The sequence below is a fragment of the Elgaria multicarinata genome, chromosome 11, assembly GCF_023053635.1.
Source record: "Elgaria multicarinata webbii isolate HBS135686 ecotype San Diego chromosome 11, rElgMul1.1.pri, whole genome shotgun sequence".
In the NCBI taxonomy this organism is placed as follows: Eukaryota; Metazoa; Chordata; class Lepidosauria; order Squamata; family Anguidae; genus Elgaria; species Elgaria multicarinata.
In genome coordinates this window covers 7256084-7274152 of record NC_086181.1, presented here as the reverse complement: position 1 = coordinate 7274152, position 18069 = coordinate 7256084, and the positions used below count along the sequence as shown (strand labels likewise).

At 43.9% G+C, this 18069-nt stretch overlaps 1 protein-coding gene across 2 annotated transcripts in view; it reads right to left on the bottom strand.

The window, feature by feature from the left end:
• WIPF2 (WAS/WASL interacting protein family member 2) overlaps nt 1-13765 on the bottom strand; it is a 40364-nt gene extending 26599 nt beyond the window's left edge. Inside the window, exon 1 of one of the 2 annotated variants that reach the window (XM_063138047.1) lies at nt 13696-13765. The gene's annotated coding sequence lies outside the window, so the exon portion shown is untranslated. The remainder of the gene's footprint in view (nt 1-13695) is intronic. The other variant, XM_063138046.1, reaches the window with a different exon arrangement.
• Nucleotides 13766-18069: the final 4304 nt, after the last annotated feature.

Genomic DNA, 18069 nt, shown 5'->3' with positions numbered 1-18069 from the left:
AAACAATAAAAAACAAACAAACCCAGAAGAAACCATCAACATTAGTAACAAGAAAAAATATTTATGTCTCCGCTAGTCCTCCACAGTGTCAAGCAGACATGAAGCACCCATTCCCATGAAAAGAACTGAGGGGAAAAAAAGGGGGGGACCAAGATGAATATGCATGAAATTTAATCAAACTGAGCTATAGCTATCACTATCAATTTCAGTCTCTGCTTCAATGGCAGTGCCCCCTAGAGGTGGAAATGTATTTTGCTCTTGCATTTGAGAGTTGTAGTCTCAGTTTGCAACCTAGGACTTGCTTGTCCTCGGAGCACAGAAATAGTAATAATCTGATACTGTACATAGTTTTTAGAAATCATTTGGAGAAGTAAATATAGGAACACATTTTATTCATCATGCTAAAATAAAACATTCCATAATCCATTTTTCTTCATTTTTTAATTTTTTCCAACTTTTCTAAATTGTCCCATTTTTGTTCCAGGCTTTCAGATTTCTAGTTATGAGGATTACTGAGAAAATGGATATTAAAAAGTTTTAGCATTTCGAAAAAGCCCTATATAGGTACTAAATATACACATAGTTTACAAAAACACAGATACAGTGTCATACTGGGGATTGTTTACTTTTTGTAGCAAAAACTACCTATAAGCCTTATTTGAGGTTTAAAACTTTGAATACTTTAAAATACTTCACATACATTCTCAGTAAGCCTTGCAACATCTCTCTGTTGCAGACTGGAGGATGAGAACAGGCGGCTTGCCTACAACATATTAAGTTTCTGATCAAGACTGCTACATAGCTCAGCCTCCTAACCACTATGCTCCACAAGCTCACAAAACACTGGCTGCCTTAGCTTTCAATGCACCTGCATAGCACAGTAACCGAGGCCATGGCTAGACCTAAGGCCTATCCCTGGATCGTCCAGGGGTCCAACCTGTTCACCTAGGTGACACACAGGGGATCCAGTGCTCAGGCAGGAGCGAACCCTGGATGATCCCAGGATAAACCTTAGGTCTAGCTGTGGCCCAGGTGCCAAATCTTTGTCATGCCTCCAAAAGCTCTTATCACAATGAGCTAGATATCCTTGGAAATGCCGCAGGTGACCACATAGCCACTCCACAATGTCAAAGCCACCAGTAGCTAGTTGGATTTCCCCCCCTTTGCTGCAAGGCCACAACTGTGGGTACAGAAGTTTTTTAATTGTAACAGATGCCCTGGCTCATTAACTTCCCAGAAACACAGCAAGCCAGATATAATCACCATCATTATTGCAAAAACAAAATGCTGTTCTCTCTACACAGTGTTTACTACATTGCCAATTACTTTTCCAGTGATGGTTGCCTTGTGTGCCTCATATATCTTAAACAGAACCCAAGGAAAAATATTCACTTCCGCCATCCAACTTGTTGGAATGGGAGCAAGAATATAGTAATGTATGCAGCCAGCAAATCTCTGCATTCAACATGGTGTGGCACTACAGCAGCTGTAGAGGGGGCCCATCTCTCTTCTAGCCTTTAAAAGCTGTTAGTGCTTTAACGCTGGGAGAGCAAGTCATATAAGCAGCCTCCACAGAGCAGTACTAGCTGAAGAACAGATAAGAGGCTGACACTTCTAATAGGTTTACAGCTGCAACATTACAGATATTTTTACCCAGCCCTTCAAATAAATGTTCAGTGTGAAAGTTCTAACAGGAATTCCTTGTAAAACCACCCGGCTAAACGGCGGAGCCCAGCGTACCAGGAGGCAATGTCTTCCCTACATGCTATCAAGGTCCACCAAAAGCATCCCCTGAACACCATCTACACAACACACATGGACAACAGTGGCATGCAGCAAGGCCCTCTCACTGATGGTCCATCATTACAGAACTCTTTTCAGAGAACTGGCACAGCACAAGGGGCGCAGAGTTGAGCGTCATGATGTCCCTGGTTAAAATCTCACCTCTTCCATGAGCTAACTAGATGGCCTTAGACAAACTCTTTTAGCCTCTGCTCTCATTCTGCAATATGAACACAACACTGACTTATTTTACAGAGTTGTTGTAAGATTTACAATAAACATAATATACATGAACTGTTTTAAACATGCTAATGAGCTATATGAATATTTATTATCTGGAACCTGAAGAAAGCACTGGCACATTTCTGAAGACCATATTTAGATTGCCTTTCGATTTCATTAAGTAAGATGCAGCATTGTTTGTCATCATAGCTGTTTGTTTATTCATACATTCATTCATGCTCACATCCTGTTTGAAAGGAAAAGGAAAGGAACCTCTCGTTCAAAGCACTTGAGTCATTGCTGACTCCTAGAGGGACGCCTGCTTTCGCTGACGTTTTCTTGGCAGACTTTGTAGCGGGGTGGTTTGCCATTGCCTTCCCCAGTCACAGTTACCTTTCCCCCAGCTAGCTGGGTATTCATTTTACCGACCTCGGAAAGATGGAAGGCTGAGTCGACCTGAGGCAGCTGCCTGAGAACCAGCTTCCGCTGGGATCCACTGTGGCACCCCGGTTGTGGAACGAGCTCCCCAGAGAGGTCCGCCTGGCGCCTACACTGTACTGCTTTCATCGCCAGCTGAAGACCTTTTTATTCACTCAATATTTTAACACTTAATTTTAACTTAAATTTAAATTTTACTGTTTTAACTCTGTATTTTAATCTTATATCAACTTTGCTGTGTGGTTTTATCCTGGTTGCGCTTTTTATACTGTATTTCGTAATTGTGTTTTTAACCTGTTGGGTGTTTTATTGTGGTTTTAATTTTTGTGAACCGCCCAGAGAGCTTCGGCTATTGGGCGGTATAAAAATGTAATAAATAAATAAATCGAACTCAGGTCTTGGGGAGAGTTTCGGCTGCAGTAACTGCTGCTTACCACTATGCGCCACACGAGGCTCTTGTCTGAAGCAACTTATAAAATCAGAGAAGATTGTATACTATCTGAGCATAAAAATTAAAACCAGTTACAATTAGGATTGGCCACATCATCTCCATATTTCACACAGACACAACGGCTTTGATAGAAGTGCTAGCTATGTCAACTACGAACTCCCAGAGGGCTCTCAAGAATCCATCAGGATCCAGCAGCTTCTGAGGGTGGATCATCCCAATCCGTCCACCATCCCTGCAGACAGGAATGGTCACTGAAAACCTAAACATGATTGGAAAGTGATCAGCCTATGACAAGGAAGTTAACCAAGAAGTCCCCCAATTACAGATTGCCATCCTGCCCGGTTGAAACAAAAGGTCCAGAATGTGATTTGCCACATATGTTGGGCCAATGAATTTTGAGATAGCCCCTGCAGCTGTCATGGCAGCAATGAAGTGCTGAGTCATCCTAGATAAGACAGCATTGACAAAGATGTTGAGAATGAAAATCTTTTGAGTCCTCACCACCATATCTGACATCTGCTCCATCAACTCAGATGGGAGATTGTTAGGCACCATGCTGATCTGTACATTAACAGAATCCCCAAACTGCCCCTCATGCCCAACACCATGTACAAACATTCAAACCCAGGACTTGATCAGACAGGAACTCTGGAGAGAGAGGTGACATCCTTATATAGCACAGCAATTTCCCCTAGTTCTTAAGCTTATGCTGGTGCTGCATTGAGAGAAAGATCAACACCTCATCCACCCAGGTCTCAGTAATACAAGCCAGGTCAACTCCCTTATCTAAGATCGTCCTAGATAGTACTGATTTTATTACTGGCATTTAGCAGCAGCACCAGAAGGCCTGAGAGCAGGTTTGACAAGGAAACCTGAATGCCGTTGGCAGGGGAAGGACTAGAAAGCGAGACAGCTTTTCTTCCCCTGGAATGGCTTGTAAGACCCCCACTACCAGATCTACCCCTGCCCCAAGCAATCTGAATGCGGGCACCTTTCCCTCATCAGATATTAACAATGTCACCCAGGTACATGCTAAGTGTTGTGTTCAAGAACACCACAGCTAGGTAAGAAAACTGTGATAAGGTGCAAAATGCATGTACAAATTTGGAAAATTAGCAGGAGTTAATACGGTAAAATGCCATTACCTAAATAAAAACATATTTTAGGATTTTAACATATTACTGCCCTACCAAAGCCTGTGGTATGACTAGGACTAGGAGTGCAATCTGAATGGCAGTCAGTGATGCCAACATACTTATGAGACATGGATCAGTCAACGGTAGCCTTTAAGCCAACCTCTTGCCCTGGGCAAGTATCTAGCCAAATCCGTCGCTGAAACTATTTCATAACATCTAGGCATGATCCATCTAGCACTTCTTTTTAAAAAAATACAAAACCTATTTGCAAGACGGCCTACAGGCTGAGATGTTAGAAACATGAGGAAGAAGGGCTTCCCAAGTTGTAACAGAAAGCACTCCAAGATGACACGCTGTAAGAGGCAGGCCCTTAGAGGAAGCTCTCACATTAGTTTGAATATGCCAAGTAGGGCATTGCTGTGCCTTAAATTAAATTAAAATCAAATCAGCTTGTGACACAAAACAATGTTTGCTTGGATTGTCAGTTTTGGCATAGGTTAGGGAAGCTGCCACATGAACACTCAAGGGCTCTCAAGCATTGCCCGATGAAGGTTAAATGAGGACTCTGGACACAGCAGCCAAGTACCGCTACATCTTGCCAGAAGCACCCTAAACCAAATCTTGAGGGGTAAATATAAAAGTACAGGCACTCCAAGGAGACAAGTGATGCCCCCAGATGTGACTTTTCTTCCTCTTAATGTAGTGTTATTAACTACCTCTCTATCTCTTGCACAAAATGTCAGGTAAAGGAAGAAGAGCAAAAACAGTGCCTCACAACACAATCAGTTCTATTATTTTCCCCAACAAGCACCCCTAAGCAAAGGTTTCCATAATAGCAGACATTCTTACACACCATGGTTGGTTATTCAGCCGAAATAACCAATGCTGTGCAGAGCTGATATTTGAACAACCATGTTGTGTGTCAGGCACCATTGACTATTTCATTGCACACACTTACTTTTGGCGACTACAGAACCCCTTGCAAGAGCCACCAAAGTGGTGGCTGCTTCTCTAGTCCAGCCAGCAGAACTCGCAATGGCTGATGGGATACCAACAGGAGGACTGAGAGGGGGGATGTGTCAATCAAATATACCGTATTTCTTCGATTCTAAGACGCACTTTTCCCCCTAAAGTAACAGCTCTAAAAATTGGGTGCGCCTTAGATTCGATGGCGCCTTAGAATCGAAGAAATACGGTAAAATTGCTTTGCTGGCTGATTGGAGCCTACAGGGCGCCCCGTGCAGCTCCGGCCCTCGTCAGCCGCACCGGGACGACACAGGAGGCTCCAAGAGTCAGGAGGCTCACCCCCCCCAAGCACCGGGGCCGCGCTGGGAAGCGCGCGTCCCGCCTGGACCCCCTCATGCCCGCGGAAAAACCTGTTCTGCTCCACCGAAGCTGCTCTCACGCGGCAGCTCCAGCTCCATTGTCTCTCTCCTCCACGTGCAGGCAGGCAGCCAAAAGAGGAAGTTCCTGCAGTAGCCGCGAGCCGGGACAAGGAGCTGGGAGGGTAAGCGCCTGTTTTTTGCTAAGCCCCTCTCAGCCCAGTGGCGCCAAAATCCAGCTGCTCTGCCTGCAATCACTTCCTCACACCCAGGCTATGCCGTAGTCCTTAAAGTGGAGCTTGCTCAGTGACAACTAGGGTTTTCTGTTGGTGGTACTGAAATTAGTGTTCATCTTTTTCCCCCAAATAAACAGGTCTAAAAATGGGGTGCGCCTTAGATTCGATGGCGCCTTAGAATCGAAGAAATACGGTACCTTTGACTAATAGTCAACTCAACGCTGGCCTTAATCCACATCACGGTTGATTATAATCATGCTGTGTGGGGAGTAACCCCCCCCTCGATAAACTGTGGAGTTGACTGTTAACCCACAATTGACTATTGTGTTGTCTGAACGCAGCCAAAATCTAATCACCTTATCTTCCATATTACCTTTGGTGGCATTTGCAGAAACGTAAACAGTGCTAGATACTTTTCAAGAGAATATTCAGGGTTATATATATTATTTCTGTTCACACATGGTTTGCAGTGGGGTTGGGAACTGTTTTCCTTTGAAGAGCCACTGACCCATGGAAGAAGTGAATTGAGGCCACAGCTGATTCTGGTGGATCCAATAGTGGATGAAGAAGAACACAGTATTGAAGGCTTTTCCCCTCTCACTGTGCCATCCAGCATTGGGGCAGACTTTGGAGCCCTTGGGGCTGGGCTAATTTTCTGGGACCCAAGTTCAATTAGGAGCTATGTCTGTCAGGAGTAGAGACTGCCAGCTCTTGAAGAGTTCTGCAAAGAGTTACTGAAAGCACAGTGAGATCACAAACTGCCCACACAAAATCCTTCCTGCTCTAAGTCTTCATTTCCAGATATCTCCCCACCACGCCTCTCTCCCAATTGCACATTAAGGGCTCAACAGTTATAGCTGCTCCAAATAGCATGTCTCCTCTTCTGTCTGTTCCCTCCACCAATCACCCCCAGGGAAAACCATACACAGGAAAGAAGACCCTGTGCATGACCCATGTTCTGTCATGCAAGAAGAAAATCTTGCATGACAGAACATTAATGGCCTTGTGAGGAATACACATCTGTCTATAAAGCTGGACTTTATATGAATACACATCTGTATATAAAGTCCAGCTTTATAGACAGATGTGTATTCCTCACAAGGCCATTAATGTTCTGACATGCAAGATTTTCTTCAGTTGTCTAATGAGGAAGTGATCACAGCACTCCAGCAAGGGCAGGAACAGATAGATACTACTCTAGTAACATTCATATTAAAGTGTTCCAAGAGTAAAAGGTATATGTTCTTCAAAGAGGAATGCGTACTCACCATCTCCTTTCAGGCCTGGACTTTTCATGCAGTTGAAAGGAGATACTAAAATGGAATGCATCATTTCAGAATGCAGGGGTGGGGGGGATCATTATTATTTTAAAAAAACTAACCTGAATTAAAAGCTCTCTGCAAATATAAAACTAGAACAGCAAAGAGGTAGGCTACAACAGTCTCATATATCTGCTAGTTTTCTATTTGTAGGGTGTGGTGTTTTGTTTGTTTTACATGAAAGGAAGCATTCAAAAATGGTATCACCACCCAGTGTCTGAAGTGATACCGCCCATCTTATCACCTCATTCTGCTTCATGTGTAGTCCCAACCCCAGAAAAAGCACTTTCCCCAGATTGTACATTTCACAATGTAAGTGAGGGGAGGGAAATACATGTTGAATGCTCCCTCATAAGAACTCCACTCATGTGGAAAGCTAGCATGTTCTAACCTCATCCTCCTGAAGTACCAGCTTTCAATGTAAAGGCACCTTTTGATGTCAGAGAGCAAACATACAATCTCTACCTACATGCCGAAGGCCTAGGAGGACTGTGTATAATGTGATGTTTTTCTTAACTGCATAGGAATTAAACTATGTTAATCATTATTAAACTGAAGTAATTCAAGTAATGAATTACTTTCCCCGCACCTTACACAACAGGGAATAAATGTAATCAGTCTGGGCTATTCATATTTTGTGGTTAACACAACTAATTATATTCTTAAAATAGAGAACACAAAACAGATGTTTGCATTATCTCACTGGCACTATTTGCCCAGTTTATTCAAACATTATTACAGACTCAGACTGGGGGAAATGCAACACCCTCTTCTGATCTGACAGGACTAGAAAGTATACTAAACTATCCATATTGCCTCCAACTGGAGAAAATACTAAAGAATTTAAGTTTCTCTAAATAACATTAATTTATCAAGCCACACACTCTGCTGAGAAGAGAAGAGCATAGGTTTTTGTCTTAAGGCGTATTCTTCTGTCCTGCAAAACCTTACAACATAATGCAGGTGTTGGTGACCTTTAGGTACTCTTTCACCATCTGTGGCTTAGTATTTTTATAACACAAGATGCTAGACATTCAATCCAATCCATGTTGAAAAAAACCTTGGTTGACCATTTCTGAGGAACCAAACCCCAGATTGAACTGTTATATAGGCTGCTCTCACAGCAGGATATGTAAGATGGCATAAAACTTTGCCCTCTGTTCCATTTAGGTAACCACAGATCTCATAAATAATCCAAAAATCTTTGTTAAACAAGCTGATAAAAGAGAAGCAACAGTCATGACTGAACAAGACTGACTACATTAGTGAAGCAATAGGACAGCTTCCATACTAGAAATCACTACCAATGATCTTCTTGAGTATTTTACCTACTGTCTCTAAGGACTGCATTTTGACTATAACTACACAGGAACCCCTTTCTGGCACCTTTTCTCTGTTATAAAAAATGTATAAGGCAGGTATTACAGGATGTCTTATTATGTTAGGAATCAGTCCTATAAAAGAGGGTAACATTAAGGAAGTCCTAGAACCACATTAGCTGCCATGTATATTGAATCACTATAAATGTACATACCCCATGAGGACAGATCATAGTCAGTCATGAACAGCATACCTGTCAGAGCATCTGCTCATACCACCACTGAACTGTCAAACTTTCAGTAGTCTACATTGACCAGACAAGGCTAGGTTTGAGGAAGAGAATGAACGAACATATATCTGATATTCATACAAAAATGCTGCAAGTAAACATGTTAATTTCCTGAGATATATGGAGACATGAACAGCTTTCTTCAGGAAGATTAATTCTGGTGAATGTATGAAGTATGATGTGCAAGAACAGGAATGTATTCAAATGTTAGTTAGTCACAAGAACTCTGTGAAATAGATTACTTGTTTCCATTTTGTACACAGGAAACTGAGGCTAAGAGACAGTCAATCAAGGCATAAAGAAGGACATTATTTCTTCTCACATTATAGAAGATAAAAAAACACTTTTGATTTTGTATCTGATTATTGACGCCCAGTTCATTGTATAGGTAACTGTAAAAGACTGAGGAAGACTGAATGTTTATACTTAATTGATTTCTTTGACTTGCAGTCCACAATTCCACCCTACAATCTGATGAAGTAGGTAATTTCCTAGGAAATGTCATGCTCTTTCAATACAATAATTCTAGCTAGTCTTTAAAGTGTAACTAGACACTTAAAAATCCTGAGGTTGGTCTTTGAATTTGTGCAGAGTTGGAGAACATTTCTGGTAAAGCAAAATGTAGGTACAAGAATGGTGGCACAGGCAAGGGACAGACAGTATGGAAAGAAAAGTAGCAGCTGTAGATAAGGGAGAATAGGCTGCCCAAGCCACCAAAATCAGCGATCAAGCAAGGACTTAACGGCATATCTTCCCATTTCTGAAAGACTTAAGACATCCACAGCTGTGCAACTTTGATCCCATAATATATACTCCAACAATTAAAGTCTGTGGCACTTTAAAGACTAACAAATATTGTTGTTGCATGAACTTCCCAGGCTACAGTCTATTACATTGAATGAAGTATGCTCTAGCATCACTGGTTAAATGGGTATACTATTTGGTGTGTTCACTTGATTTTGTACAGCAATATTGTATGAGATAAAGAGGCGGTAGAGTCAGGCACATATTAAGTGCAGCTAGGTGGGTTGGTATAATATCTTATGAAAACTCCATGCAAAGCCAGCATCCCTGTTGAGGCATTCATAAATTACAGTTCTGTGGTGTGTGCACACTTTATACAGCACTTAAATTAATCCAAGCTTATTTAATGCAGTTATTTGGGGTGGCACATTTTTTTGCAGAAATTTTTCCATTCCTAAAAATGCACTGCTACATACAACCAGTTAGTAATATTATAAATGGATACAATACCAGTAAAATTAGGAAGTTTCAAAGTTGTAATTAACTTTTTTCAGCCTACTACCCCTAGGAAGAACATTTATATGCATTAGATAAGCTTGCACAGTTCAGCCAGATAGGTTTATACAATATCTTATGGTTATCTGAAAGTCTATAATTAATATTCCTATTTTACGGACAGGGAAAATGGAGGCTGGGAAAGGCTTGCCAAACATCACTTGGTCAATGGTCCTTTAAGTTCTGTGTGGGCTGCATTCCCATAAGTGGCTCCCAAGTGAACAAACACCAACCAGACGGGCAAAGGCCAAATGCACGGGGCTTTCCCACGGTACTGGCATTGTCTCCTAGTGCTGGTTACCAAGGTCAGAATCCACACAATCAAGTTCTACCATCAGCTTGAAGCCCATCTCTTCCTTTGCTCTACCCTGCCTACTATGATCAGTGCAAGAAACAAAAAGAACCACTAGCATCTCTACACAGCAGGTAACTGTTGACAGTGGGATGAGGGACGGGCGGGGGGGGGGGGGGGGGAGTCCAAGACTGCAGACTGAGAAAGCAGCATATTATTATTATTTATTTATTTATTTATTTATTTATTTATATAGCACCATCAATGTACATGGTGCTGCACAGACCACACAGTAAATAGCAAGACCCTGCCGCATAGGCTTACAATCTAATAAAGTTGTAGTAAACAATAAGGAGGGAAAGAGAATGCAAACAGGCACAGGGAAGTGTAAATAGGCACCGGGTAGGGTGAAGCTAACAGTATAGAGTCAGAACAAACTCAAAGTTTAAAAGCTATAGGGAAAAGAAAAGTTTTTAGCTGAGTTTTAAAAGCTGTGATTGAGTTGGTAGTTCTCAAGTGTTCTGGAAAAGCGTTCCAGGCGTAAGGTTAGAGATGTTAGAATTACACTGCAATAAGGGAACATATGCATGATTTCAGAACTGGCACCAAGATCAAGTATGGCTCAAGTCAGACCAAGAACTCCAATGATCTGGCAACTGGATTTTAGAATCATAGAATAGCAGAGTTGGAAGGGGCCTACGAGGCCATCGAGTCCAACCCCCTGCTCAATGCAGGAATCCACCCTAAAGCATCCCTGACAGAGGGTTGTCCAGCTGCCTCTTGAAGGCCTCTAGTGTGGGACAGCCCACCACCTCCCTAGGTAACTGATTCCATTGTCGTACTGCTCCAACAGTCAGGAAGTTTTTCCTGATGTCCAGCTGGAATCTGGCTTCCTTTAACTTGAGCCCATTATTCTGTGTCCTGCACTCTGGGAGGATCGAGAAGAGATGCTGGCCCTCCTCTGTGTGACAACCTTTCAAGTATTTGAAGAGTGCTATCATGTCTCCCCTCAATCTTCTCTTCTCCAGGCTAAACATGCCCAGTTCTTTCAGTCTCTCTTCATAGGGCTTTGTTTCCTGATCATCCTGGTTGCCCTCCTCTGAACAAACTCCAGCTTGTTCAGAGGAAAATTGGAATCGGGGCCGAACTCTATTGTCCTGTAGGGCCTTTCCAATACAACAGGTTGTTATCCTAACTGCATTCTGAGAGATGGCTGAGAATCCTAAAAACAAACAACTTCTAAGCATGGAGGTTTCACAGTCTCAAGAGATTGTACTTAATTTTGGAATGATAGCTGGCCTCCATGTGTATGCAAATAGCCAGACGTTTAAGAGGACAAGACTGAAGCAATTTGAAAATAAGAGTGCCATGTAACAAAAACTACAATGGGATCATTTACAGAATGTGAGAGCCAGTGTGATGTAGTGGCTAAAGTGTTGGACTGGGAGTTGGGAGATCTGGGTTCTAGTCCCCACTCAGCCAAGGAAACCCACTGGGTGACTTTGGGCCAGTCACACTCTCAGCCCAACCCACCTCACAGGGTTGTTGTTGTGAGGATAAAATGGAGAGGAGGAGGAGGATTATGTATGCTGTCTTGGGTTCCTTGGAGGAAAAAAGGCAGGATATGAATACAATAATAAATAAATAAATTTACAGAAACTAATAATCATAACAATTTGAAATATAAGGAAGCTAAAGCAGAACAATAATAACCTGCCTAAAGCTCCCAACATACTCAATATTAATCAATAGCCATTATTTTGCCCCCACCAGATCACTTTGGAGAACGACCAAACATGATCCCCAGTAAGCAAGCATTCCAATTAAGAAGAATCAGAAGGAAAGAGGAAGCTCAAAGGAAACAGGTATAATCAAACAGTATTCTATTGTTCTGCTCAGTGAGGAAGCAGTCTTGATGAATCTCCCACCTTATTTAACTACAAGTATTTTTGCTTAACTTGTCATTTCACACCCTCCACTCTCAAACTATACTGGAGTTTAAATAACGACATCACTTAGTGAACAAATACCGAAGTCAGACATGCACCGATAACATTCTAAGGAAAGCAGCTAAGGAAGGCAAGCTTGGCCTCCACCTTAAGCAGTCGTATGTTATACCTAGACTGATCACACATACTTTTGAAGGAGGAATAAAAAGGGAGCCATACCTGCAGCATGCCCCAAAAGCCTTTGGTGACAGAATGGAAAAGGTCAACATAAGACCTTTACTATGATTTTATTAGATTGTAAGCCTATGCGGCAGAGTCTTGCTATTTACTGTTTTACTCTGTATAGCACCATGTACATTGATGGTGCTATATAAATAAATAATAATAATAACAATAATAATAATAATAATAATAATAATAATAATAATAATAGCTGTGAAATTCAAAGACCTGTTTGCCTTTATGTCAGATTCCAAACACATTCAAACACAAAAAGATGCATCTCTGCTTTCTTGCTCCTCAGTTTTCAGCATCTCATGTGTTCAAGAGCAACAGATTATGAACCAAGCTTCATTACCTGAATCTGTAATGTCTGAACCCCAGCTCCAGCAACTTGGAAGTCCAGAAGAAAGAAAAGGGGCAGTTTCCTCTTGTCACACCATGACCTACTCCGCTCTTCCACATACAATCCTCAACAGCAAAACAAGTTTTCTACCTGCAGATCTCCCATAACTCCTCAGACCACAAGTCCTCTACCCAAACAACCCTTCACCTTTCTTTCCCACTCACCCCCAATTCACTACCCAACCTGGTCAAAAACCACAACATACTGACCAATCTGCGTTACCCATCCACTTCTAACTCCGCTCATCCAGAAACAAAACCTTTCGTGTCACAACACATACCTTTTTGGGGGGAAACACCTGTTCGTCACCACCACTCTTAAACTGGGCTACCCAAGACCTGAAATACTCTTGACCCACCTCTCCTATAAACGTTCACATACATATACCCCAATAGCCTCACCCCATTTCATCCACCAAGTTTGTATACAACACCCGTTTCTCTTTACCTAGGGCTTTAAAAAAAACCAGCACCTAATCAAACGCTTCTATATAAGAACAGATTTCCCTCCTCAATCTTTACCTCGTAGCCCACGTCCCAAACCACCACCCTTTCTACTGCACTTACACCAGTCCAAACAAGATTTGTAAACCTCTTTCCCTACACCAAAAACTAGCTTCCTCTTACCTTCGATAATCCCCTGCCCCATCCACGTCCCCCAACGCACACGACCAAAAACCTCTTCCTCCTTCACTCAGACTTCACACTCGCCTTCAGCCCCCCTCGCTCAAATGTCCACCTGAGCCCTCTGAGGCGCCCTCCCTTTAAGACCGTGCCTCCCCCGCCCCTCCCACTATTTCCCCTTATCACTAACCTTCCCCCCAGCCCCGCCCTTACTCGCCCCCTCCCCAGCCTTATGACCCCTGACGTCCAGAGGGACCCAGGTCGAGTGTCAAGCTCCTCCGTCAATCGTGTTTCTCTCCCTTTCTCACAAAACAGAGATTTATAGGAGACCAGATATCCCAGGCTCTCCCAGAACACCCCCCCCCTTGAATTTCGGGGCCCTCCTCGCTTACCCACAGCCTCTCTCTCTGCTCCGGGGCCTCTAACCCGGAAACAGCCGTGTGCCCGCCCGGCGGCCACACAAAATGGCGGTGATGTGCGCTCCGTGGGCCAATGCGCAGGCGCAAAATGAATCCGCCTCCTTCCGCTTCTGTCGCCTGAAAAGGGAAGGAAGTGGGCGCACCAATCGCCATGATAAGGTCAAAGCGGAGTCGGAAGTACCGAGGGTGTCGGTCATGTTGGGAAGGTCATTATTTAAATACAAATGTCTTACTAGAAGGATGAAAGGTACTCATAGGAAGCAATGGATAAACCCAGGATAATCAAAAGAAGAGGAGACGCACAGGGGCATTCTTTGTTTTAAACATTTAAAAATGTGTTGCAAATATAAATATAGCCAGCCCATAATTATTACATTTATTAGAATGTAAGCCTATGCGGCAGGGTCTTGCTATTTACTGTTTTACTCTGTACAGCACCATGTACATTGATGGTGCTATATAAATAAATAATAATTATCTCCCTGCAGGTTGGGACGGATTGTCGCTGGCTTTCAAAAGCTCTGCAATGGACGGAGTAGTTTACTGTTAAAATTTTATTTTGGCGCTAGAGCTGAGGCTGGCAGAGACCTTTATAACAATCCTGAAGTGTTTTATTCTGAGAAGTGACGTATAACGACCCTGCAATGGAATTCAAAGTTCTTAACACACATAGGAACATCCTAATGCATCGCAGTAGCCACTGTTTTATACAACAGTTGTTTAACAGTACATTAGAAAGCTACCTTGGATGTTATATCACCAGTACCCTTACGCTTGGGCGTTTCTGATTTTCAGCAAAAACCTTCCTCAACTTGAAGCAAAGGTAATTCTACTTAAATTGCCACCTTCATCGCCCCCACAGCCCCTCCTCCCGAAAGCCACCACACAATTGGATTAAAACGCCTTGTATTCCATCAACCTCCTTGCAGACTATTGTAATAATATAAACTGGGCATCATCATCCATCAAAAAGAAAATAATGGCGTATGTATTACTCCATTTCCATCTCTACGATGCTAATACTGAAAGCAGCAGCTATATTAGACAAGTCTTTTTTGTAGGTGGTCGTAATTTTCGGAGTAATTTCTTTTTACAAGAGATATTTTATAGGCCTTAGTGCCCACAACACATTCAGGGCCGGTGCCAGACTATTTTGCGCCCTAGGCAGGTGAGCTGCTTTCACCCACCCACCTCCACCCCAGTGTACCTGGGCACAGGGTGCCATCTTGCCCGCACAGCCGAAGCAAAGCCAGGACGCTGGGGCAGTGGGGGGTGTGTGTTTCGGAACGACGCACCCAGCCAGAAGCCGCTCTGGGAGAGTGACTTCCGGGCATGCTGCGAAGCCAGGACGCTGGAGGGGGGGGGGCGTTGCTTCGCTTCAGCTGGGTGGGTGCCCAGCCAAAGCGAAGCCAGGACGCTGGAGTGGGGGGGGGGGCGTTGCTTCGCTTCAGCTGGGTGGGTGCCCAGCCAAAGCAAAGCCAGGACGCTGGAGGGGGGGGGGCGTTGCTTCGCTTCAGCTGGGTGGGTGCCCAGCCAGAGCGAAGGCAGGACGCTGGAGTGGGGGGGGGGGGCGTTGCTTCGCTTCAGCTGGGTGGGTGCCCAGCCAGAGCGAAGCCAGGACGCTGGAGTGGGGGGGGCGTTGCTTCGCTTCAGCTGGGTGGGTGCCCAGCCAGAGCGAAGCCAGGACGCTGGAGTGGGGGGGGCGGCGTTGCTTCGCTTCAGCTGGGTGGGTGCCCAGCCAAAGCGAACCCAGGACGCTGGAGTGGGGGGGGGGCATTGCTTCGCTTCAGCTGGGTGGGTGCCCAGCCAAAGCGAAGCCAGGACGCTGGAGTGTGGGGGGGGGGCGTTGCTTCGCTTCAGCTGGGTGGGTGCCCAGCCAAAGCGAAGCCAGGACGCTGGAGTGGGGGGGGGGCTTTGTAACGGTGCACCTGGAAGCTGCCTTCTCAGAGCACTGTGGGAGAGCGGCTTCCGGGTGTGGTGTTCGGCACCCCCCTTATCTTGGCGCTCTAGGTTGCCGCCTGAGTGGCCTCTATGGTAGCGTTACAATACTCCCCCCTCCCAAGTCACACTATCAATTGCCCCAAAGAGCATCCAGCCAAATCCCTCCTTCTGTTGTCATCAAACTGTGCCAGTTATACAAAAGGCGCGCACTATGACATAAATACAGCTAGGTCTACCCTACATTTATTTCGCATTAGTCCGACTGCCTCTTAAGGGTCGCTGGTAATTGTAGTTCTTGGGAGAGAATTAGCTAAGAGGTTGCACATTGCAGTGGAAGATTGCTAGTGGTGAGGAATTTCACCATCATTACTTGCCTGGTTAGAGAACCCTAGTAAGCGTCAAGGGAATGTCAGAGGTCCTCGGAACACGCCTACGTCCCGAAAACTACCCGTGTATATGTGGGTGGTGGGTGGAGGGAGAGGGTAAACTTCATGCGCTCCCTATTTACATCCCCTATTTTCTTGTAGCTTTTCCTGGTAAATAAATACATATTGTCCCTATGGGGCAACACATTAACCCCTTGTGTTTATTAACCCAAGGTTAATAAACCTTGTAAATGTTTATTAACATGAGGTTGAGATACTAGTTTTTATGGTATTAAATTTTGTATATTTGTTTTTAATGTTCCGTGTTTTAATCTTTGTAAACCGCCCAGACAGCTTCGGCTATAAGGCGGTATATAAATGCAATAAATAATAATACAGTGGTCATTCTTCAGGGTTTGGCTCCCTCGACAGGATCTCTAGAAGTGAAATCTTTGGGTAGGCTAGGTGGATGTGTCTCATCTCTAATTAACATTTATAAACACTAAGGTGCTGCATACTTGGGAATGGGAAATGGTATGCATAAATAGGAAATGCAGCTTCCCATTTCACATGATGTTGAGGCTTATTTTAAGCAGTTGATAGTAAATTTGTAAGATAAAGATCTTCTTGGCAATTAAAACAGTGAAGGACAGATTACTGCAAAGTAAATGAATGAATACAACAGACCAGTGGAGTCTTCAGAGTCTTGGCTAATGATCTTTATGAGAATAGCGCTGTTACAAACATATGCCTGTTTGCATTTATGGAATACTGGAAGGTAGACTTAATAAAGTTCATATTTCAAGGAGAATGCCTGCCCATTGTTCTGGACTTGCTCCTACACTAGGGCCTCTTAGTGCTGCAGAAGAATCAGCTGGAAGCAGAATTCAAACTGTTATTTCACACAGCACGTAATATAGTGCTATATTATCAGCAACATCTGTTCCCATGGCCCAGATGATCTAAATTTATTCAGAAGTTCTGTACAGCAAAAAAAAATGCAATTTAATTAGTAGTTTTTCCCCCCTTGCAGCTTCTGCCTCTTTTATTGCTTCCTGTCCACCACCACAGCAACATTACTGATCAATTCCCTCTTAATTGTACTTAGTAATCTTAATTAGTTCCTGTTTCTGCAAGGGGCAGGAAGTTTTAATCACTGGGTTTGTCTCATTTCTATTTCTTAGAACTGCAAAATAGTTATATTTTGTACTTAAGATGGGAGAGGGAAAGAGAGGAAACCAGTAAGGTTGCTGTCATCTGGACAAAGAAAGGGAAAAAGCTGCAAGGAAGGAGCTTTAAATTAAAAGCATAGTACACATAAACAGGTTGGCTTTGCAACTGCATTTAATGTTTTAAAACAGAAAATACTAGAATGCAGTGGGTTGGCAGCAACGTTATCTAGATTTTCTTTATAGTGAATGAAGAAAAGATGGCAATTCCAGACTGAACTGCTAGGGTGAAAGCAAATGGGAGTTGATAAGAGAGTAATAATATCTATATCTATAAAACGCTTAGGTATGTTTCCGTAAAGGCTTCAGCTAATACAGGTTGCTAAACAACAGTAACAATGTGTAACGTCAGCTGATACAGGTTGCTAAGCCCATCGCCCGACTCCTCTGGGCTTTCCAAGGTAATCCTACCCCCCTTTCTGCCTCTTCGCTCTCCCCCCACCACGAAGGGGGCAGCGCCATGGTCCAGAGCATGAGCGAGGCACGGCTGGGGTCCTTGGTGGCCAGGTGGGAGGCCGCTCGCCTGCTGCGAGCCGAGGCCCCAGCCCAATCTCATGTGAGCTGGGCGGGCGGCCCAAGGCTGACAGGAACCCGGGGAGAGGGGGACACCTGCTCCCCCTCCCCCCAACCTCCCTGCCCCCTAGGTCTGCCAGACGGCGCTGTATCGGTGGCCTCCAAGCAGCCCGCACCCCTGCGATGATATTTAATTCATAAACTTTAAGATATGGTACAACGGCGTATGTTACGCTGGGTACAGCTAATACGTCTATAAATGTATTTGTATATTTCTCTCCTATATACCACTAGTGAAC